General features: G+C 41.2%; 1 long non-coding RNA gene across 4 annotated transcripts in view; it reads right to left on the bottom strand.

Annotated features, from left to right (window-relative positions):
• The window catches only part of LOC141752796 (uncharacterized), a 104394-nt gene that overhangs the window by 47790 nt on the left and 31108 nt on the right, over nt 1-25496 (bottom strand). Inside the window, exon 1 of one of the 4 annotated variants that reach the window (XR_012590340.1) lies at nt 1754-1846. The exons of the other annotated variants lie outside the window; for them this stretch is intronic. This is a non-coding gene — a long non-coding RNA (uncharacterized LOC141752796). Of the gene's footprint in view, nt 1-1753; nt 1847-25496 lie in introns of those variants that run through there. 4 annotated transcript variants of the gene reach the window in all.

Genomic DNA, 25496 nt, shown 5'->3' with positions numbered 1-25496 from the left:
CAAGAACAATTGATATACAGTATATGTAGATAAAATAATATAAGCCTTTATTGATCCCAGAGGGAAAATTTGATTGTTGCAGCAGCAAAAGACAGAAAGTACAGCTAAATAGAGAAAGTGAAAAATAAACAATAAGAGGTATATCAAACTAAAACAAGAGCAGAAAAAAAAAATAGAAACTATACGAGAGCAATTAAAGACAAAATGACAAAGCAAACGTGACAGTGTTGTGATGTGATTAGTAGCAGTGGAAGTGGAAAAAGATATATTTGAATTTGACTATAATTTCGGGGTTAAATCTATAAATTGCTGGTAACATTTCATATATATAGTTTGTACAGTATTTTGTTTGTGTTATTTGAAATTGTATACAAACAAGACTAGGAGTCTACAGCCAAACATTTTAAGCTATGCCACTGCTGAATCTCGTTTCATTTTAGAGCTAGATCGCCTAGTTTGACAGCTTGATCCAAGTTTTGTGAGCCGGACGCTGCGGTCCAGCCAAAAATACTCTCCAGTTCTGATATAACTGATGCTACTGCAGAATCTACACTGACCTCTTCAGGAGGTGCCATTGTTGTTTAGAACGAACAGTCGCCTCTCTGTGTCGCATCACACACACAACTAAACCTGCCAGTTAGCTGCCAGTAGATCCTCACACGACACTGATTGGTCCAGACACAAACGCATTACTTGAAGCCTGACAAGATGGATTTTCGTGTGATCGCGTGATATCGTGAGAATCCAGCTGCCGTGCAAGGTAACTTCATGGCAATCGATCCAGGAAAAGATGGAAACAAGATGAAAAGTCAAGGTATCATCAAAGTCTATATGATTCAGATCATGGAAATCTATCAAATACTTGTCGAGTTATTCTAGTGTGTAGACCAAAGTAGAGGATCGACTGACGGACCAACTAGAGCCACGGTTGCTTAATTTATACCTACATGTTCTATCACTTTCACATTTTGTATTTTCTGCCTACATGAAACAACGCTCATAAAAAAACATTGCATCTGCTTTTATGAGATATTTGTGTATCTGTATCCATGCCTCAATACAACAACAAATACATTACAAGATACAATGAGCATTATAGTATGTATAGTATGAGTGTCTGTGTGTTTGCTAGTCCCCATTCCTCATGCAGCGCCGCCACCCTGACTCACAGCCAGACACATATTTCATGGCTTGATGGTTTCTCTGTGTGATGCCGCGGCCTGATAGCTTATCTGTGGAATCCTCCTCACTTGCCTGGAGTTTAGTTCAATACAATGTGGGAAAGAACAGCCATTGACAAAGAAACCCCAGCGAGGGGAGAAGATCAGATACCGGGGCCTGATACGGCGCTCGGGTTGAGAGGCTCGGGTCAAAGCGGGACAGGAAAGAGGCAACTGAGATACGACCATGGCGGCCACCATCATGTTCCTGGTATAGACATCATACATCTACTTCTGTTAGCATTGCAATTTCCTTTTTAAGTCTGAAAAAGGAGATCATATACAGTGTTTGTCATTTTCCAAATCCCACTCCTCCATGTCTAGCTCCAGTTAGTGCTCACCACATATTTACTTCTGACCACGGAGCCACCCAGCAGTGACATTCTCCAGCTGAACACCAGTCACACGACGACATGCAATGTTAGAAAGCAAACAACGGAGCGGCAGGAAAGTAAACAGCAGCCAGCAGTTTCAGTGAAGTTGTTCGAAGAGTGTGTGTGAACAAACACAATCAGTCAAGCTGATGAGCTCACATTGAGCAGATGTCTCTGTTTCAGTGATATCATTTGACAGATGGACTCGGATTCCAAACGCTGGCTATCAGGTGAAAGTTGGACGTGTACTTCCTGTATTTTATAACGCAAAAGAGAAATGAATGGTAAAGTCACTCTTTCATATTCCGGTGGTAAATGTGTCTTGGCAATGAGTGAATGTCTCTTTGGACGGAGACTGTGTTTGGTTTTATACCAGAATATCTCTGCATCAAGTTGACACCTAATCGACATATTGTAGTACTATAACTGCACCTAAACTTGATAAACCAACTTGATCTGTACACTTTTTAATCATTACTATTTGGTGTGACTGACAGTAAAATTTGTAGGTAAATTTGAATATTGCCTGGCAAATACTGATACCAATATTGATTTTATGATTTAGAAATAAATTTGTCAGTGCTCTTTTTTGTGTCACTGTTTTATTGTAAACACTATCAAACTTACAGTATCTTTGGCGTTGCTTGTAATCACTTACCAGCCATTATTATTAGCCATTATGATAATACATCAGCCTAGATGTTTTACAGCTAATGAGTACTTGGGACAGTTGCCAGAACGATGAAATACAACTTTTTATATAATTATATTGCAGTTTTCTTTTTTCTTTTTTTCTCTCTATGCATTTTGTTTTATTTAGTAATTTCTTAATCATGTGGCTCGTGTGGTCACCGCATTTTTATATGAGCTCTTTCTTGTATGTTCGCATAATGACCTTGTTAAGTGCTTTGTGATGTATGTCTGTGAAATGCGCTATATAAATACATTTTAATTACTTACTTACAGTATGATTAAAAAGGCTGATGATTACACTCAATTACATTGACCCGGTCACTATTGTGAAATAAACCCCAATAGGGCCCCCTATCGGGGTTTGATTAACAACAATGACCCACTCGTTGTACGGTTTAATACACGGCTACTTAAGAAATCAATAATTTGAAACAAAAACGGTCCTCCAGAGTCTGAGTTCAGAACTGCGTCCATAGCAACAGTCTGTTATACATAGCAACGGTCTGCTATAAAGAAATAACAGACCATGGAACGCCTTAATTGACCAATCAGAATCGAGTATTCAACAAAGCCGTGAAATAATGGCCTGTAAATTGAAATGTGTTGGGGTTATTTGTTGTTTGTTTTTCATATTGCAGAGGCTAAATTGATGGACATACGTTACACATGAAGTCAGGAAAGACAAGGATGTTTGAAGGAATATTCTGGACTAATAGGGCAATACTAGTTGAGCTATTTTTTTTTTTTTTGCAACTGATGAACACTGGAAATCTATTTTTGTCACATGACCTACTACTAGGGACAAGAAGAGGTGACGGTAAGAACACAAGGGCAAAGTTGAAGACAAACGAGGGAAAAGCAGGGTGGTGAAGGACAAACAAGATTTTGATTTTGAACTTTGTGTCTGCAGATGAGGGGTGGACGGTGCTAAAGAGAGGTAAAACTGTGGTAAATTTATCATGAAGATACTCGTAGGGGTCTTCAGGTCAGCCTTATCTGTGTGCACACACACACTACTGCTGAATCAAAACTCTACAGCAACACACACACAAGCCTGAAGTCAATATCACTGCTTCTGCTGCTGCTGGCTGCTTTCCCCCCACTGACACACACACACTGGTGCTTAAAACTCCAGCCAACTTCTCAGGGTGGCATTGTTGAAATACACAGCTGCCCCGGCTCTGATTAATTCATTACAGGGCCAGGCAGGGACAGTATACTGTGTGTGTATGTGTGTGTATGTATATTGTGTGTGTGTGTGTGTGGAGCCGAGGAGGGGGACAAAGACAGAAACAGTAGGGAGAAAAAGAGAGAGAATGAGAGAAAGATGGCAACAGAGAGGAAAGAGCAGGGAGGGAGGGAGGGAGGGCATGCAGAGATAAAAAATAATATTAAAAAAACGAGTTAGAGGGCTAGAGAAAGAGAGAGAGAGAGAGAGAAAGAGAGAAAGAGAGAGAGAGAAAGAGAGAGGGCATGTCGGGTTCGGATTATTAGTGCTCCCTAGTGGTCAGCTGGCGGATTTATTCATATGATTTATTACATTGTCCCTGCTCTGGGATTTTGTGTTTGTTCCCACTCACATTCCTCTCATATTGTATTTATCATGTGTGACTTTGAAATTGCCGCTGCCATCGACTTTGAGCCTCTTAAGCAGGCTTGACATATACTTCCATCCCTCCACCACACCCACAACCTCTAAACAACCCCCCCACCCACCACCACCACCACCACCGCCACCACCACCGCCAGCTCCCCTCAAGCCGACCCACACATACAAACGACCCAACAATGAATTCTAAGAGGCAGACTAATAAAGGCAATTGTCTTGATGTATGTAGCTCTTAGGCAGGGTTACTGTGTGCCAATGGACAATGTTTTGCCGAGCTCCGTCCCCATTGTTCCATTTGAAACGGAGTTAGGAAAATACCCCATTTATCGTCCGTCAAACAACGGCCTCATGTTTCTATATAAATGTTAATGCTCTCTCCCGGAGCACGCAGTTTAGTCCACGGGGGGTTCTCTGAATACAAGGAAGAAGGAGCTGCAGCCAACGGAAGAAAAACTACAAGGCAGTTTAGAAACAAGAAAGTAATCCAGCTTTCCCCTAAAGCCCTTTTTGTCAAAATGTCATATTGGATTAATAAAGGCCTAACATGGTCATTTTGGAGTTTTATTTTGTCCGGGCAAGGAACCAAGGGGATGAATGAGAAGACTGTTCAAGTGGCTGTGCACATTCTCAAAAGTAGAAATACCGCCTCGCGGTTGTATCAGTCAAGTTGCAGTTTACATCGATGTCTGTCCCAAAATGCCATCCCTTCATCATTTTATCCTCTTAGACATTTATGTGAAATTCTCATAATTAGCATATGAATTCTTGAGTAAAGGCCAAAAATGTGTTTTGTGAGGTCACAGTGACCGCCAAAATCGAATCAGTTCATCCTTGAGTCCGAGTGGATGTTTGTGTCAGATGTAATACAATTCCCTCCAGGCGTTCCTGAGATATTGCTTTCACAAGAATGGGACGGACGTGACGTCACAGTGACCTTGACCTTGGACCACCAGAAACTCAAATTTGACATCTAAATAAGTCAATTCAACAGCTTTAGGTTCAAAGTTAGTTGAGATCGAAAGGTCATTCTTCATCTTGGAAACAGTAGTTGACAAAACAGTCTTAACACAAGTAAAATTCAGCTTTTTCAACTATGGTTACTGAAGTCAAGAATGAGCTTTCAATCTCAACATTTCAGTCAACATGGCCAAGAAGTCGAGTGTAAAGGGCAACACACACAGACTTGAGTCAAAACACCCACGCCAATTGTTTTGTATGTGACCCTGTTAACCAGCAGCGTCATCATGAGATGTATCTTAACGCAATATAGGTCCTATTCTCCAGCATGAACGTGCATGAACTCTTCAAAAGCCAGCGATGTTATCACAAGCACCCCTCAGATCATCTTATTCTGGCTTCCTCTGTCTGTATGATGCATTGTGTGTGCAACAGGCATCAACTGACACAATGTGTGTTGCATCTTAGTGTAAAGTCTCAATTCTACAGCCCATTCACTTACTAATCAATTTTAGTATTTGTTGCATTGTATAAAGTATAACTGACAAGTGACTTCCTCTTACCAAGTAATTACCTACTTATACATATATTTAGCATTCAGTAACAAACGCTTATTTCAAATACACTGCCTACCTCAGTCTCCTCCAACTGCAAACTCACCTTAAAATCAGGAGCTGCAAACAAACTCAGCCCGTGAATGTTTCTGCCCCTAACGAGTACACTCAAGATCAAGACGAACTTGAAGTAAAAACAAGCAGCGGGTCCACAGGGAGACCTCTCTATCTGAATTTCTTTCTCTCTCCTCAGTTCCCTCACTCCTCTGCTCATCCTGTGATCTATTCCCTTCATCCTTCCATCTCTCCTTCTTCCCTCTTTGCCTCGGAAAAGGCATGCAGGTGAAACTTTTTCTCCACGGCACCTTGGAGACGGACAGGCGTGCTAGAATAAACATTTCATAATGGAACTATTGATTTGCCTTGGGTGTGTTTTTTTTTTTTATTATTATCATTGCAGGTAGAAGTATTCTCAAGGTGATGGAGATGATTATGTGAAGGCTTTATTTATTTATTTATTTCATTCAATCAATGAAAGCTGAGAGAGGTGAGAAAAAAAACACAGATTTATCAAGAAGAATAAAAACACGTCTTAACAGTGCGTTTTATCTTTTTTTAAAACACTAGCAGATTTTCAACATTCCTGTCTCATCCAGTTCAACTTTGTCTTGTTACTTTGAGGCAAAGACAGCAAAGTTGAGATCAGGCTTTAACCTTCGGGTCTGCAAAGTGAAGCCGAGGCTGAAGTGCCTTAAACTTGCATTCTATCTAATAGCCAGCAGGGGGCGACTCCTCTGGTTGCAAAAACAAGTTTGATTGTATAGAAGTCTGAGAAAATGAGCCTACTTCTCACTTGATTTATTACCTCATCTTGGGCTTTGGGAAACACATACTGTATTGACATTTTTCACCATTTTATACACCAAACAACTAATCATTTAATCGAGAAAGTAATGGACAATGAGCATAATCGTTAGTTGCAGCACTATATACCGTATGTTAGCGTGTAGTACATTTTCAGTAGTACAGAGCGATACATCCACATCTGTCAGGCAGGTACAGTTTGTGTTGACTTCATTATTGTCTGTCTACATGTCAGGCTGATGAACATGTCAGTAGCATGTTTAAGCCGTCACCAAATTGCGCCGAGCTTCAACAGTCAAGAGATCAAGACATCTCAAGTGGCTGGAGAGGCTACTTTAAAGCCTGGAGTGGAAGATGGACTCCCTTCATCTTTCTCTCGCTCACACACATCGAGTCCTCAAATGTTCTCCCACTGAACCATCCCATCTCTTTCACACACGCTTCCCACTATTGCAATCTATTTCTTTTTCTCTCTCTCTCTCTCCCTCTATCCTGACCACTCTCTCTCCTCATTCTCTTTCTTACTTTCTCTGTATCTTTCTCCAGCTTTGTGCTTTGATTTTTTTTTGTCCCTCTGCTCCACCTCTCTCCCTCTATTACTGTGTAGCTTCACAGGCTCTCAGGGTGCTTTGTATCCCCCAGACACAATGCCATCCATTCATATTACATCAAGAGACGCTGACACCAATTATTTGAAGGGTACATAAGGCTGCACAACCCCATGATCCAGAGGATGAAGGGGGGATTGAGACAGATGGACAGAGAGCTGGGAGAAAGACGGAAGGAGGGACAGATGATGGGAGATTTATGCTTGGGTTTTTGGGGTGAAGATATATGCAGAAGGTCTGGTAAAGTTTTACAAACTTTACTGGACTGGGACCAGACTGGCAGCTGAACTCAAGTATGGTAAACTGATCAGGATAGCACTCCATTTAATATTTGTCGCTGTCCATTGATGGGTGGTGCTGAATTAAAGTTGCCGTGGTATATTGTGAAGGAAGGGGATGGCCTTTAAAACCTCTGTAGCCCCGGGGCTTCAAGTCATATTAAGGCGGCCCTGGATGTGATGGAGGCCAAGTGACAAGCTAAAGAGACAAAACATATGAATAAATCACACCAGATAGTTATTATTACAAACTTCACGAAGATATAATTTATTTCAGGGCTGTTGTATCAGACTGGATTGGTTTTAACAAGGTTAATTCGTTCATTCAGTGTGTACAACTTGGGAACTGCATAATCTGCTTTTTCTACAGGCTTCTCCTTGTAGTCGTGCATTTCAACCACGACAGCAGCTGAGAGGTTGTCGAACCGGTGATGGTGAGTTATGTTATGTAGTTCGCCCTGTCAAGGAGAAGCCATCGCACGGTTAGCAGTTTCACTCAGCCCCTAAATATTATTTATTATGTGAGTCAAATATAATATCACTGGATGTGATCTAAGCATTTGTTTCCTTTCTAAAGCATATTGCAGTGGCCCTCATGGAGTCTCTGAGAGAGGGCTACTCCTGTCTACTCTCTGACTCTACACATACACTACAAAAAGATGATGATGATGATATAATGATAATACATAAACATATTTCACAAGCGTTTTTTTGCTGATCTAGGTTTCTTTAACTTTGAGAGCATCCGACATTACAAACTACTGAAACCGTAAAAAAAAAGATTTCACTCTTCTCACATCGCATCATCTCTCAGGGAAATTCTCCCCCTCCTCCCCTCCATCCACTCATGGCACATTCATCTCTCAAAATTTGTTCTCCCTCTCTTGACTTGCTGCTCCATTTCTCCTGTTTTGTGTGAGCACTAAGTCCTCCTCTGAGGCGACTCTCATTGTTTTCCATTTGGGACGACGCGAGGCTCTTCAGGCATCTCCAGGCGGGAGAGGGACAGAGAACCAGGGCCAAGGCCGGGAGCCAAGGATCCGTAACCAATCTACCATGATGCTTCGCTCTGCAGTTCTGGGAGTGAAGTCAATCTCCCGCTTCATAATTTCGTTACACACATTCAAGCTCAGATGTGCACGCGGACGCTAGAGAAGTCCTACTTTTTCCCTCCACTCCCTCAACCTCAGCTGTTAAAATCCCAGTGAAACGGAAGTAAGAGCATCTTTAGCTTCTGTACTGTGACGTATTTCCCAGTGAAACAGAATATTTGAGTGGTGTACAGTTACAAGAGTGATTTAAATCAAATCCTTCGCATTTGATTGGACTGCTAAAAAGCGGACTGACTAAGAGTTCAGCACGATACAAAGCCACAGAGGACTGTTGGGTCCACAAACGCACCTCACCTGTTGTTAGATCAGGAGGAGGACGAAGGAGAGAGAACTTTGCAGATTTTCAACCGGCTGTAAGTCACTGTAGCTCAGGCAGTACATGCAGATGAACGGCGCCCAGCCTCCCTCCATGGCCCCAGCACTGCAGTGACACAGAGCCAATTGAAAACTGGCAAAGTTTCCCTTGAATGAAGTAGACATCAGCCACATTGTTTTGGAAATGAAAACAAAGTTTTTGGCCACTGATATCCAAACACACATCTCTTCCTGTATCTCTCCATATTTCTCTGTGAGCTACTACAACCCCCAAACGATAAAGTGTGGTTTTAAGTTGTGGTTAGTGCAGGATGAGTCATCAAACATTTGAAACTATTTTATAGGAAGAGAAAAGGCAGAGATTTTGATCTATAAGTACTCTGATACAGATTTTTTTAAAAACATATTTGGCATACAACAAGAGATAAATGAACAATTCACACAAGTCTTTAAGCAAGAACACATGCACGTGCATGCAAAAGACGCATCACTAGTGCACACAAATTATAGGCTGTAAAGCTACCTCTAGCTGCAGCTGTTACTACTGTAGGTGACAGGTAGCGTATGGCATGAGTTGTGACATCTGTCAGACACACACATGCAAATGACAGTGTGTGTCTTTGTAGCAGAGTGTCGCTGCTGCTTACAGCACTGCCACACGGCCTAATTATAGAGCTGACTGGCTCAGAGCGGCTCTATCTCTTCTCTCCTTTACGTCCAGGAAAAAGTCCTCAGGCTGCAGCAAACAGACACTTGACAGATTCTGGAGTTTTGTTTCACAAGCCGTTTGTTTCCGTTTCTTTGACATCCCCCCCAAAAAAAGTACAATATGAGGAGTTCCGATGGAGCATCTCCCACTGTTTAGGGTCAAGTTTGATTTAACCCAGCTAGTTCTGAAAACACTCTCCCAGTCAGCAGACGCAATAGATAAAAATGATAGATCAAACACAGATGGTATGCCCCCTGCAAACACACTCCCTAGAAAAACCTAATAACAGCCTATTTAATGGGTCAACCCTATGATGGGGTTTATGATGTATTGGGCAATCTCCTGCTCACACCCCGCAGCGCTCCAGCCCTTTTCCTCCCTTCGTAACATTCATAAGGACCAACTCGGCCTGAGATACAACCGTCTGGATGGATTAGAGACAAAGATGGAGGTGTGAGAGAGAGAAAGACGGTAGGGAAGGATGGAAAAAGCAAATGAAAGAGAGGGAGAAAGATCCGAGACAACATCTAAGGTGAAAGGAAATCCATTTTATACTGGTACTGGCATGTGTCTCTTTTAGTAATGATGTAGCTAAAACCTCAATTCTTGGAGGCCACCAATTGTGACCCTGTCCTCAGTTGTTTAAATAAAGAATTAAAGGAGCGTTATGTAATACATAACCTTGATTCCCCTTTGAAAAGTGTTTGGAATTAGAAAAGCAGCTCGTCTCCGGTACAGACCCCCAGCTGTTCTGTTCTTTGGGAAAGTATTTGCTCCGTGATTGGTATTGATCAAAAACACTATCAACCCCTGCAGAGGAAGGTTTGGCAGGGGTGAGATAGTTATTCTTTGCTATGAGAAACCAGAAACATTTATCTATTTCCCTTTAAGTGAAACTGAAATCCTTACAAAGTCTGATAAAAAAGAAAAAGCCCAACTCTGGTGTTTGCTAGGGATGCACCAATCTGACTTTTTCTCCCCCGATACAGACTCCAATATCCAAACGCAGGGTATCTGAGGATACACAATACAGATCTGATACCGGTGCTATCTTCCTACGGCATTTAAATATACATAACGCTTCCTTGCTATATGGAACTTACTGGGATGATTCTTGTGTAAGTCCTTTATCAATCTTTGTTGCACGTGGAAGTAACTCTAACATCACGTGCAATGTCAAAACAACCTCTAAACAAAAAGTCCAAAAATAACCATCTAAAGTGTATCCATTTTTGTTAGCGTTAACTATCCTTGAATGGTATTGTTACCACTTCCATTTTCACAGTAAACACCTGTCGTTGCCTTCACACTGAAATGCATTTAGCACATGCAGTAAGTAATGACTAACAGCAGTAGCTTCATACATCAAACGGAGCAGAACTGAACATATGTGTGGATCTGGCCGCTTAAAAAGGTCAGTATAAGGGCTGATACCCGATCTGACAAATCAGATTCTTGGCAGCAAATCTCTCCTATTTACACCAACAAAATATTGACAGTAAAAAACACTGAAAACTGGAGACAAGAGCCAGAATATAACTAGTTTAGAACATACCACACTGACCAAATGAGTCAAATTAAATGTGTCTAGTTGGTGTGTAAGGTCAATCAGGAGTAGAGGGAGTTTCTACTCTCTTAACAGACACACAGAATAGTCACACATGCACCCTGCAGTAGTTACAACATCTTGCCTCATGGTCCCTTTGGAGTTCCTCATGTTTAAAACACACAATTTCCATCCTAAAAGCAAAGCAGTTATTGATCATTAATTTAAACCCTGAGAAGATTTAAAAAAAAAAAAAAACACTAGTGGATTTTTAATATTTCTGTCTCATCCAGTTCAACTTTATCTTGTTATCAAATTTTCACATACACAATCTCAAACAGTCTCAGTGAAGATGACGCAAAGACAGCAAAGTTGAGATCAGTCTTTAATCTCCGGATCTGAAAAGTGAAGCCAATGCTGAAGTGCCTTAAACTTGTATTCTTTCTAACAGCCAGCAGGGGGCGACTCCTCTAGTTGCAAAAAGAAGTCTGATTGTATTGAAGTCTATGAGAAAATGAGCCTACTTCTCACTTGATTTATTACCTCAGTAAACATTGTAAACATGAGTTTATTGTCTCAATCACTAGTTTCAAGTCTTCTTCAATACAGCATGATGATCATTTAGTAAATGATGGTCCCATTTAGAGTCAAATAGACCATAAAGCAGGGGATGCTTTAGGGCGTGGCTACCTTGTGATTGAGAGGTCACTACCACGGTGTTGTCCATCTGGGAGTTGGTTTCGTCTTAGAACTTTAACCCTTTCACCGTGTGTTTTCAGTTCATAAAGTTATAACCTTTTTGGTAGCGCAAAAATGGCTTATTCAGCGTTCAATTGTATTTTGCTGTATAAATTCTACTACATAAATTCAACAATAAAATTAAGGACACATTAAGTGTGGACAGGAGAAATGGACGCTGTTTCACTGCCTTTGGGATTGTGGGGAGATAGGAGAGTTTCGGTGTGAGGCATCACATGCAGTAAGTTGGATGATAGGCATAGAATTAATTACATAAGTTGTTTATACTAGGAATTTATCCAACTAATCCTTTCATACCCAAAATAAGCAGGCTTTAATTAACATGTGCTTCCTCCATGCAAAGCGTCTCATAACTGTATTTTGGAAAAATATAAGGAGACCACACTTTGGCCAGTGGCAGGTCTTCCTGAGCTCCTCATTGGAGATCATTTCATATATTTCTAAAGGTAAAAGGGAGGCCTTTGATACTATCTGGGAACCTTATATTTACTTCATAGAAAATAAAAATATGTCTGAAGCATTACAGGAGGCTGAGGGACATGTTTGAGTGATGAATGGCTAGCTATAAACAGGGAGGTAATGGTTCATTATTTATTTTTTAATTATTACTGTTGCATGTTCTTTTTTATTTATTTATTTATTAAAGTTTCATTTAAAAAAAAAAAAATCTTTATTTTTTATTTTTATTATTTTTAGTTGTCGCTGTGTTCCGTTTGTTTTTTTTCTTTCTTGTACACAATATGTCATTGAATGTTTCGTGCAGTGTTGTGCCACTTGTTAAAAAAAATCACAATAAACAAAGTGGTGAAAAAAATGTTCCTGTGAACCCTCAGCCTAACCTAAAGTTTCATCCTGTTTGTTCTTTTTGGGCTGACCAAAACCGTATTCACAAAACTGCCCTCACTTCAAAAACCGAATACTGTGTCACAACGATAACAGCACAAGAACACACACACACACATAGTAACACACAACCTAAAGCACACACACAATTACAACCAGATACACACTTTCCTGCTCACACACAAATAGAATCTCGGTATTTCTTGCTCAGCATTCTCTTTACAGTGACCACACAGATATCTACACCAACTCACTCAGACTCAGACACACACACAAACACACAGCTTCCTGTCTGTGCTCACTCAGATACTGGCCACTCAGTGATGTATGGGAGGTCAGTGGACTAAACACTTTCTCTCTGTAGGCTGCAGGCGTGCAGGGGTCTGCTTGGTCAGCACACAACTGCTCACCCTTATCAACTGATAGGGAATACCTGCAGGACTGCCTCAGATAGAAAGTCATGATGACTGTGTGTATATACTTAAGTGTGTGTTTGTGTGTGTGCCTCCAGGACTAACTCAGAGAGTGAGTGAGTGAGAGTGTGTGTGGGCTGGTGTGTATCAGAGGATTATACGGAAAGAATTTCTCCTGCCGGTCTGCAGCTTGTTTTGTTACACGGCGGGAAAAAAAAACATCCCATAAAGGCAAATCATTTTGACCATCAAAAAGGAATTGACAAGGGATTAAGGTTCATTTTAAAATTTTGCTGGCTGCATTGTCAAAAGGCATATCATATAACAAATCCCAGCCTCAGCGGTATAAACAGTTATTGAAGCATCCATATCAGAAACCATCTGGATCAACACTAAACCCCTTTTGAAAGCTTTGATAAGACAGAAATGCATCATATTTACAGGCAGATAAGGTGTGGTTTCATCATTCACATGTCACATGTTCACATTTACTTAATTTGTATGGAAAAGGTCCTCAAAGTACTGTGTGAAGCCAGAAAAAATATGCACAATTAAAGCATCAGGTAACTTGCAGGGAAACTGCCAATAATTCCCCATTGTGCTCAGCAACATGAATACGTTTATATTCAACATTAAGTCACTCTTGTTCAAGTGTTATAAGCCTCAATGAGCCCTGCTGTGATGGATGGAAGCTGTGCTTTTCATCAGCCCTTTATAGAGCACATAATTTACTCATTAAGGTATTTCAATTATTAGTTACAGTGAGCTTTGTTAATAGCACTAGAAGAGTTATGTTAAAATTATTTATTTTTTTCTGCCTCCAGGCGGTTGGTGAGAGAAATCACTCTGATTGGCTGTTCAGCTTAAGCGAATCAGTGCACAACAAGAGAAACGGAAGTGAGGAGAGCAAGCCAACGAGTAAAGTCAAGAGGAAATCTGATCATTCCAAGACACGGATATTTTCACAGCGACATGATCATCTTGAGTGAAGCCAAGTGGTGAGTGAGAAGTGGTGTGAAAATGGTCGGCAAACGCCGCTTTGTTTTATGTAAGCATCTAAACAACGGCTTTGCCTATCCGCAGTCCTTGGTCTTCTAGTTTCCCTGTGACAAATACAGACTACCGCGACCTGCTGATGTGGAGAGTTATTTCATCTCACGCAGGCGCAGAACGTACGTGGCAATTGGCCGACAGCTGAAGTCTTTGCGGTGTGTTCAAATGCAACTTTTTGGCCAAGACAAAGGCGACGTGAAGGCGACGCAACAGTCAGCCTTCATCGCCGCTTGTTCTTTGATGTCAGCTTGGTGTGTCTAGGCCTTAAAGCACTGAAAAATAAGCTACATCAGGCTTTAGATACACAGGCAATAATTGTAAGTAGGATCAATTCATGCAGTCTTTTCATGAGGGTTTATTGACAGAAAGAAAAATACAGAATATCAAAAGCCTGATCCTTTAAAACCACTTGGAACAAACAGGTCAATACGCTGTGATGATGTGCCATAAGAGAGCCATGGAGGAGCAGAGCCATGGAGGAGCCGAGCTATGAAACGGATCACTTCCCTGTCAGTCACATCCCTGTGGAGAAAGGCCTGTCACATTGACTTTGCAACAGCGGAGACAAATAAACATGTAAAGGTCCACATGGCTGTCATTGTCAAAGGCCAACAAAAAGGGATTCTGAGATTTGTATCACATATGGCTTAAAGATAATATTGTGTGAATGGGAACAGGTGGGCGGTGTACTCCACAACTTTGCTCTGCCTATTAGCTGTGCCCTTTTGTATGCTCGTTTCCGACACCACACAATGTTTCTCTGTCCTCCCACTGAAGTTTACTGGCTTCAAGATTTCATTTGCATGACAGAAAAAGATAATGATTTTATCCCTTTGTGGTACACATCCATTAAGTTTACAGCTGTGTGAGCAATTACTTCCATGTGGTTTCACTGTGATTACATAGCCCGGTCTGTCTCGTAATATTTTGTGAAACAATGAGTATGGTCTTAAAATGCAAATATTATGCATAAACTGTGGGAGAGAAATCATTCTCCACCACAAAGAAACATTTTTTTTTGAGTAGGCACCTAGAAAAAGAGGTTGTAGTTTGATAAAGTGTCCAATACCGCAGAGGAAAGTAAAGATGTAGAGGATGGGATGGCAGGTAGGAGTATTTACATCCGAGTCCAACAACCTGGGATAAATTATGGGTTCTATAACTGGGCTGTTACTCACCGAACCACATTGCGTGTATCCTTGAGATCTAAAAAAAAAATGTGTTGAATGCATTTCCTTCTTCCTCATAAAACATTTGCAAAGACGATTTTTTAAAAAGTATTCCATATGCAGCATTGTTTACTTAGCAGTCTTCCTCTTCCCCGTCTTTGCTGGCGTATCTAGCGTAGTTTGGCTTGTTACTACCACCTGTGTATTGCATCACACTCGCACGTAACTGCAAATGATGTAGTTTGTCCAAATCTGTTGTATCTAATAAAATACAGTTTTCACTCTGTTCATCTCAGAGTTTTCCTTCGCATATCTTGAGGTCAAAGGTCAAGGGACCCCTTTGAAAATGCCCATGTCATCTGATTGTTAAGAGGTTAAAAGTTTATAAAATAAAAGATCGATACTTGTCGTACATGTAACGATACAATATTGCCATGAAAAATATCGCGATACTATGCTGTATCGATTTTTCCATATACCCCCAAACAGGGACCCACTCGTAAAAAAACAGCTACACACTACAGCGCTACTAGAGATCAAAACCTACACTGGGAACCTTCAACAATAATCAAAGCAATGTGAAAAGTGTCACTTGCAGTAACTATCCCACAGAGACTTTTTAAACTTTTGAGCCCAGTGTAGCCAATTATTTTAGTTTTAAGGGCACATTTACCACTCCAATCAAGCAAACTGATAAACCCACTGAAGGCTACGATCTGTAGTTGTACTCATTCTCACCTTTCTACAATGTAAATATAAAAATGGGTATTCCACTGAGGCCAATTAGCATGTGAAAATCTTCTCTCAGTGTGACAACTCCAACATGCTGATAGTTTAAAAAAAAAAAAAAAGGTCATCAGGCAACATGTTTTACACTAAATGAGTTGAAAAATTCATGTTGTCATGTACAGTTTGTGATTTCTTGTTTGTACATGTTCCCAATTTATTATAGCTCTCACAGGCAATCAACTATATCATGTGGACATAAAACACAGATATCATTATTACAACTATTCGCACCACCACCATCATGTTAATCACCACATTTAAAACAGAGAGGAGAACAGGGTGGGTAGAAGACCATGAGATGAGAGAAGGTATAGTAAAGGTGAAAATAATGTTTGGGAGATGTGGAGCAAGGATGGCAGGAAGGGGCAAGCAGGACTCATTATCGAGTAGCACCTCTTCTGGCTGGTGTTGACAACAGTGCAGAGTGGGAGGTTGAGAGAAGAGAGAAAAGAAGAGAATTATGGGAAAAGGGTGGGATGGGAGAGACAGTACGATCATAAAGAAGTTGTAGAAGAAGAGGATACAATTAAATTTTGAGTTTACTTTCTGGTGAAGGTGTTACAGATGCCTTATTTTCTCCTCTATTTATTAAAATATAAGAAAGATATGTAGTCCCAAGACAAGCAGGTCCTAGATGAGGTGGGAAGGATAAGCTGGCACACCTACTACAAGTTGGTACTATATTGGTATTAATTCTTGTAACATTAAACAAGCAGAAATTGGCACGTGTTGCTGGACATTCGTAGGAAAGCGCACAAAAAAAGCATGAACCGTTGTATGAGGATACGTTGATATATCATACATTTCTATATACCATATTAACATTTGTATCCTATTTCATTCTTAATCTACAGTGTGGCCACTAAGAAGGCTGGAAGCCCCCAAACTGCAGTGTGAGCCAGAAATCTAAATCGATTGTTTCCAGCACTGAGGGAGATTGTTATATAGCACCAAACAAGAATAAATTTACTTATTTTTGATAATAATGCATAACTTCATTTTAGTCCCACTATTCAAACCACAGAGTCTGAATGTCACCTTGGTTTTACTCAGCAAAAATTCAGAATCGCCCATTATCAAGGCATATTATCGTCGCTTATCTCTGTCCTCACTGTTCTGAACAAAATTCAAATGAAGCAATACCTGGGAAGGAGAGGACGGACAAGCGGCGGCGTCTTTGCGACAGGGAAAACAGGATGGTAGATATGTGGAGACATAGAGAGATGGTAAAGAAAAGGATGCAATAGAAGAGAAGTCCAAGGCCTTTTACTGCTCTTGATGAAATTACTGAAAGTTCTTATTCATATGAATAAAGTACATAGTACATTTTGTATCTTGATTAAAAATCAAAACATAGAAAGTGGAAATGAACCACTTTCTGTAGGCCAAAAGATTTTTCCTGAGGAAAACTAAAAAAAACAAGTTTGCTATTCAGAACAGCAAATGTGAAAACCTTTGAAGAGCTGGCTATAGGTTCAATCACCAGCGTGTTTTATCAATAGGTGACAGAGGGGAGCAAAACAGGAATTAATTTATGTGAAAATGTCACATATTATTACTTTTACAGGCTTGGGTGCTCAAACCTCAAAACAATGCTGCCGCCGTCAGAGTGTGTGTGCCAGCCACAAAGTGACACAGATTGTTGCACAAACCCAATTATGTGCTGACATCAACAAAACACAGCCTCTGCAGCGCTATGAAATCAGCCTCCAGTCCCCCAGAGAGAAACAGCACAGACTGTACAGAGCCGTAGTCAAGATCGGTTTGGTCAAGTTCACGTCAAGTTCTCGATTGGAGATGAAAGCCTGACGGGGGTCTAAAGGCGGTCGAAATACGTCAAGACCAAGACCAAATGGAGTCCCTTTCCAAGACCAAGACTGTACTAGAATTTAACCTGTGTTCAATTCATTCAAGAGTTCATTAAGTAAAGCACAAGGAAGAGTTGTGAAAACTAATCAAATGCACAAATGCCAACTGCAAGATCTCACAGATCAAAGGTAAAAATGATTAATCAATAATTAAAATATTAAAATCGCTGTTGATTAATTCTGTTATTGATCGACTACTCCTTTCAGCACTACAGCAGATATTGTATAATATGTATGTAACATTCACATAATTCATTCATGATCACTCACTAAAAGAAACCATTTGCAAGTGTAATAAGCCCGACTGTGGAAGCTGCAGCAGGTTTTTCCTTTCCTCTCCGTGGCTGAAAAAGCACTTGCCCGTATCATTATCTGCCATCTTCAATAGCAGCTGGCATATCTGGAAGCTGGGAACTACTCAAGCTAACCATACGGTGTTTACATTTTAGGCATTTAGCTGTCACTCTTATCCGGAGCGACTTGCGATGAGAGCAGCAGAGGAATAAATTATCTAGGATCAACAACACTGCAAACAGCCAAGTGCAATAAGAGAGGAAAAGTTTTTTTTTCTTCTTTCAAGTAGAGTGTTAGAATGAGTTGAGGAGATATGGAAGAGGGATTATGACTATTCTTTTTGCTGATATGAGTTTCTGTTTCTACCGAGGCAGTTCAGAAATTCCCATATGGAGCAGTTTCTACAGTTAAAACTGAATTGAATTAGTCAAATAACAAAGACACCATCTCCTCATATGTCAATAGTGTCAGAACTTAGCTCTTTACAGTCTCCGTTGTTTCCAGGATAACTTCCTGAAGACTAGTTAGTAGGGCTGGATCCAATTATTCGACCGTTTGTTTATTCGTTCGTTGGGATAGGTATTCGGTTTTTAATTTTGGGATTCCGATTTTTTTTTTCTCTTTTTATCCTCTCAGGTTTATAAACATTCATAAACAATAGTTTAGAATAACAGAATCCTTAAAAATGAATGCCTTTAGTTGAACTGAAAGTCACATCTTGCAGCGATATGCTGTCCATCTCAAGCCAAGCTAGAGTCCTAGCCGCCATTGCTTATGTCGGAGCACAACCGATGGATGACTCAGGCCGAAAGGGTTGAGAGGAAGCCGTCGCAGGCTACATTACGCACAAGCTTGCAGCCAAGCACTGCGGAGACAGCAGGATCAAAACGCCGCCATTTGTGGGGGAGAGGGCCCGCAAACGTGACTTCAAGGTACATCCACACTCGCACACACACGCTGACAGACACTAATGGACTGATCATGACACAATTTTGTCCGAAAAAACGTGTGTGGGGGAAGTCTCTGAGTGTGTGACGGAGAAATTGAGCAGTCTGCTTTAACGGCATGAGTCCGTGCTGCCTACTACCCGAGAGATTAAAGCACTCCTCCTGTCACGGCAGGTTGAGTTCCGCTTCCCCGTTCAGTTTGGTTTGTTTAGACTGGCATGAAAGTTGTCATTTAAACTTTGGAGCAAACTAGACAACCGGACCAAGACGTGCATGAAAAGGTGGGTTCAGTTCCAAGCTCTGGTGCAGTTCACGTGTTGAATAAAACTAGATTGTGAGCTGTTAAGAAAGCAATCTTATAATCAATGTGTGTAATCAACATGTTTATTTATGTGCATTTGGTAACGCGTCTGCACCTGAGCATGTGAGTGTGAAGATATTCCCCGATCAATCAGAAAATGTAAAAACAGCGGCGTGTTTGTGTTTGTGTCCTCTGTGTATTTCATCAGTTCCTCATTAAAAAAGTGAGCGAAATGCAGAAACCCCCCAGAAACACATGAAGTAGAGTTCTGGTCTCGACTAATAACACTCCGAGCTACGGGTGTGAAAGTGAAGTGATCTCTTGTTTGTTTTTCAAATGAAACAAAGTGTTTTGCTTGTTTGAAAAGTAACTTTTTGAAATCTGAAAAAGCATTCAGGTCGTGCCAGGAATGTTTTCCAATCTTTGTAATTATGAAGATATTATCCAGCACCTCTCCAAATTTCACACAGACATCTTAAAAATACAGTAGAGATTGAAGGTTTTAAACACTTTCTGAGGCGTGCAGCCGTCATCTCCGGCTCACGTGTGTGTTGTGAGGCACAGCTGCAGAGGAAGTTAGTCTTAATCAACGCTCAGCCATGGCCATCATCGTTGTCATCATCACTATTAAGAGCGAGGGGAGCTAATTGGCAGAATATGTCTCTGTTTTCTGGCTAAGACTGCAGCAGCATCATGAGACCAGGAAATCTGGTGGGAAACAATTTGGAGAGTGAGGAAGGTTTCTGTATCCTGTTACTGTATGAAAACAGACAATGGGAAGTGCATCTTACATGCTGTGTATGTTTTTATATATGTGAATGCATCCTTCTTGTGGATGTGTCAGTTAGTTGATGGACTGGGACGGGGATGTGGCTAACACCAGTCATGGACAGAGGACAAAGCAGAGCAGGCGAAGCAGAGCGGGGCAGCAGCAGCAGTCTTGGAGGACATGAACTCCTGAACTTTAGATCCAGAAACATCTCTGCCACTGGGAGGAAGACCAGAAGGGGGAGTGTGTCCTTGAAGCGGCTTTGGCACGCTGGCTGCACAGTACGACACCCACACACTCAACGCCTCCTTCTCTGTCCATGTGTGTCATCTTGCTCTTTATTACTTTATATTTATCTGTCTCTCCTCTTTTATCTGTCTCTAATAGCCCATCTGTCTCTTTCTGTCCTCCCCTCTATCCATCTTCCTCCTGCTCTCTCTGTCAACTGGTGACTATCCATCAAGTCACTCCGCTAACTAACTGACCTCTACACACACCACTCACCAACCCGTGTACCTTCTGACTGCTCTGAGAGTTGTTGCTGTTCTGGATGTTTTTGTGTGTGTGAAGAGATTGGTCACACACACAAAACATACAAACTATCAGACACTTATGCAAACACAAAGCACATGCAATCATACACTCACTGGGACACTAGCATCATAGACTGTATATAAGAAGTGTATATAGTCACCGTGAAGTGACTTTTGCAACCAGAGGAGTCGCCCCCTGCTGGCTATTAGAAAGAATGAAAGTTTAAGGCACTTTCAGAACCGGAGATTGCAACCTGACTAACATGCATTAACACACTCAGGATGATATTAGGCACGCACACATGCACAAACGCATAGAAAATGCATAATTTTAACACATAGACACACATTATCTGACTCCCACACAGACACTACTACAGTAGAGGAACTCGGTCCTCTCTCAGCAGTCTGTCATTTCATTGATCTGAAGAAGTGGAGCAGAAAAGAGCGGAAGGTAAAATGCTGAGGTGAGGCTGTTCTCTGCTCAAACTACTAAACATGCTTCACAAAGAACTGTGTGTACCACTAAGCCACATTTTATACAGAGACGTGCCGGTGTAGCACACACACACAGTCGCTCATATTTACAAGCATGTGAACTTTTGTATCTGCCACCAACATGGAAAGTACTCCTTAAAAACAAAACTCATGTGATGATAGCATCTAATACACTTTAGCTCATATTTTATACATCTAGTGAGAAACTTTAAAATGTTCCTTTCCTGACATTTTCATGAATAAAAAATGTATTTTCTGGCTTTAGCCAATTTCAAATTAAATGAATAAAGATTATATTCTCATCAGGTCCAGGTAGGTCTTATACCCGAGTGGATCCAAGCCCAACTGTTGAGGCATAATGCTGCTGACAGTGTTGGTGTTCTCTTTGTTTGGTTCTTTTTGGCTCCGCCACATTTTGGATTGGGTCCAATTCTCCTCAGGTCTATCTCAGACTGGGTCTCACTATCCTTGGCTCCGTTTCAGATCAGGTCTGATATATATGCTTTAGGGCTGTGCAATTAATCAAATTTCAATTACATTTTTGACTTCCAACAATTATGAAAACAAGATAATTGACATAAAACTATTATCGTGCCGCATTCTGTTTCACAATGATGCTCACGTTTTGTCTTGGGTTACCCAGCGCACCCCTTTCCTTTACAGCGGTGTGCTCAGCGGGTCAGGGACGGCCGTTCGCTGTGGGAGGAACCGCTTGTGGGAACTCTCCCCGGCGCCGCGACCGGCTCTAGGTCGGCATGCAAAGTCTTGAGGTGAAGGTGGTGCTTTACAACACCCTTCGCCCAGACCTCACTGTTTAGTGCTCGCTGTGCCCTCTCTCCCTCCGTGTAGGGACGGGGCTCCCTGCTCGACTGTCATATATATACTTTTTATCACGCTGGTATCGGATCGGTACTCGTTATCAGCCTCGTACCTCAAGTTCAGGTATCAGGATGGCAAAAAATGGTATCGGAACATCTCTACTATTAAGCCTGTAGGGTTTGGGCAGGTTATCGTTAAATCTGATTCAAATCATATCAGAAAGACTTCACGTATGAATGCCTCTACAGCTCACTGCCAGCCACTGTGCAACTGTTGTGAAAAGTGATGCAAAAAAATGTGCTGCAAAACAATAAATAAATAAGGACTTTGGAGAGTCAACTCAACTGTCTCAACTGTCACTACATCATATACGGAGAGGAAAAACAGATCCTGCATGCTACTACTTAAAAACAATTACTTTACTTTGATTTATCAGCCAAGAAATATTTCCACACAATATGCTCCCATCATCTCCGCCAAGCGCTCTCTCTGCCTTAATAGTGCACACTTTCTGCTTCATAGATCTGCATTCCTTTGACCTCAAAGGCATTAGTCTCCATCTCCTCCCCTTTTATAACATCTGAAAGCTCCGCTGCACCCGTGGGAGCCAGCTTCGCATTCCTACGGGAGCGCTGCGCTATCCGTCTTGGCAAGAGGACGTGTTTTTTTTCTACACATGACAAGGCCATGAAATATGACATTGACACACAGAAGCCGGTGCTTGTACAGATAGGCAGAATACAGCAGCGATGTTTTACAAGCAAAAAGCGTTCCTGACGGGAAGGAACTGCTGGCCGTCACAGCTGCCGGTGAGATGTGAGGTACGGGTGCCATTTCTGTCACGCCACACTGTATGTAAATGACAGCCCACGTCAGTCAAGAGCGCAGAGTTAAAGAGATAGAAAGTGAAAAGACGAGTGGGGGTGTAGAGCGAGGGAGAGGGGGAGCACTGACACACTGGTCAGTGCATTTTAATGTCAATTAAAAAGCAGCACCATGACAGGAAACTCTCCATAAAGCCAGGGAGCTGTGACGGAGTGACTAATAGCAAGGACAGAGCAACGCCTCCCCTTCTTTCCTCCTGTTTATGCCCTTCTGTTTCTCATTTTCCTTCCAACACACTCACTCTTTCTCTCATTTTCCCTGCATGTTGTTACTCTCATTTCTTTCCTTCAATGACTCCTTGATCCTTTTATGCTCTCTAAGTTCTCTCCCCACCCTCAAGGCCAAAGAAGAACATGGATATGGATGTGGCCTTCATATGAGTCATGATAATGGCTGTCCCTCCTCTTGACCTCCTCACCTCACCTTTCGGGTCCACCGAGAAGAACCAAATGCCAACTCTAATTTGAATAGAGCCCATTAGCTTCCCTCCAGTAACTTGAAAAGGGGGAGAGAGGCTCTGAATCACCATATTACGCACATGTGTTTCTTCCACATCTATAGATGGGCTTCACAGCGCTGGTAGGAAGTGAAGGAGCTCAGCTCTCTCGCTCAGACGACTGCATTTGTAAACAGCTTTAATAATATGGAACATATGTCATTTGAATTACGCATTACATCATTTCAGAATATTTTCCATCTATCTCAAATTACTGCTGTTATTTATTAAGTGAGATGTTAGATATCAGTTTATCAGTGTTCTAAAAAGGTTGAATGCGTTTTCAATAGGGCTGTCAATCGATTAGCGTAATATTTAGCGTAAGTTTGGAGCGTTATTTAGCCTCCTTGGCGACAAACCAGTATACCATCGTTGGTAGCAATGGATTCGTTTGATTTTCTAGTTTCATACGATACCAGGATCTTTGCTGTAGCTTTAAAACTGAGCCCTCTGAAAGATCGATTTTGTTAATGCGTTAAAGAAATGAGGGGCATTTAAACAAATTTGCATTAACACATTATTATATCGTAAACCTTCCATATATGTATAAATACATGCATTTCCATGTGACATTGCACCAGCGATGACTGGAGATATATGATGCAAGAAGTGCAAGCCGTTGAAGTACATTTAGGCTAATGCATTTTCCTCAAGGATATGTCAACAGGGATGGACATCTGATACCACACAGGGCAGTCACTCTCCATAGTCACCAGGTAATGGATAGTTGTTGATTGATGCTTTACTGGTGCTTTCACTGATGCTTTATGATACCTGAAACATAAATGGGCTCCTTTGTCCTCGTGTTCAATGTTGCAGTTTGACAGCAAAATCTTAACTACATATAGCTCATTCGCTACATTTAGCAAGGCAAATCAATCTGGCTTTATGCTAAAAGCCTCGTCTTTGCAACGATAAAAAAACTACTCATTTATTCCTCAGCTAATTGCTTTTGATTTATCCGTTGCCATGAATGTTTCATGGATGTATGAAGACTTTCAATGTGGTGCCTTTTGTTTGATGAGGTTTTGTTGTATCCGTTAACAATGACACAAGCTCCTGTATGTGGTTGATTTCAGTTTCTAAAGTGTGACAGTTAATTGCATTATTGTCTTGTATTGACTGTTATCTCTGTCAGCACTGTTGCCATGTTGACAGCCGTGTGGAGGCAAAACATATGAGCTGAATTTCAAATTTAGCACCTTTAAAATCCAAAATGCATTATACTCTGTCAATGGCATGTATGAAACAAGTCTTATGAGCCTTGAGGAGCAGAGACATTACTCTCTGAGTGTGAGTAGACTGAGATAAATTGAATATTGGGCTTCCAGTCTGCACCACAGAAGTAGATGATTGGGAGTTTAAGCTCCGGTTGATTCTTGGGAAAGCTTGTTGAGTCAAGTTGACAGCCCTTGGGAAGAAGCGGTTCTGTGATGTTAAAGTGATGTCTCAGAGGAAATATTTTAGAAAATTTGGCAATGCACAGCTGCGTCTGTTTTTGCTTAGTTGTCTTGTATTGTGCATCTGGCTCCTACTGGTCCCAAGAAGAAACAGAGGCCACAGATGCACTTTGATATCTCTAATGATTATATTAATTACCAGCTGCTCCACAAAATCCCCATTTCCCTTCATTCAAAATGTTTTAATTAAAGAAAAATGGGGAGATATTAAACTTTCACTCCATAATCAGGATGAGAAAACATTGTCTTTCCTTTTTGAACAATTTTACCCTTTTTTGTGTCCTTACTTCTTCCACTCCTTCCTTTTCTATTTGGTCAACTCCAACTCCACATGCACATCAAAAATGTCTCTCTGGTTCTCTGGTGCCCACCCATGAAAGGATATTAAATCAAATACAGGCTTTTACAACTTTAAAAAAACAGCAGGGCACAACATTTCATTTCATATACAATCAGCCTTGAATAGGTCTATGGATTATGATTCTCAGGTGTAACGGTCTACCTTTCAGTCTGAATGTCTCTCCCCATAGACTCAGTCTGAATACCTCTGGAAGCTTAAGTTACATGCCAGCAGAAGCATGAAGGACATAGGTATTCAAAGGACTATAAGCACCATTGTGTGGCAGAGAAAGTGTGTTTGTATGCATGTGTGTTGGAAAAATGCATATTTGTGTGTTTCCAACACTACACACCAGCCAAAGACTCAGCCTTGGCCAGATCAAACTGGAGCATTATCTCATAGAGGAGTGTGGCCATTTGTT

Source organism: Sebastes fasciatus, chromosome 16 (assembly GCF_043250625.1).
Source record: "Sebastes fasciatus isolate fSebFas1 chromosome 16, fSebFas1.pri, whole genome shotgun sequence".
NCBI lineage: Eukaryota > Metazoa > Chordata > Actinopteri > Perciformes > Sebastidae > Sebastes > Sebastes fasciatus.
Note: the sequence above shows the minus strand (reverse complement) of the source record. Positions and strands in the feature narration are given on the sequence as shown.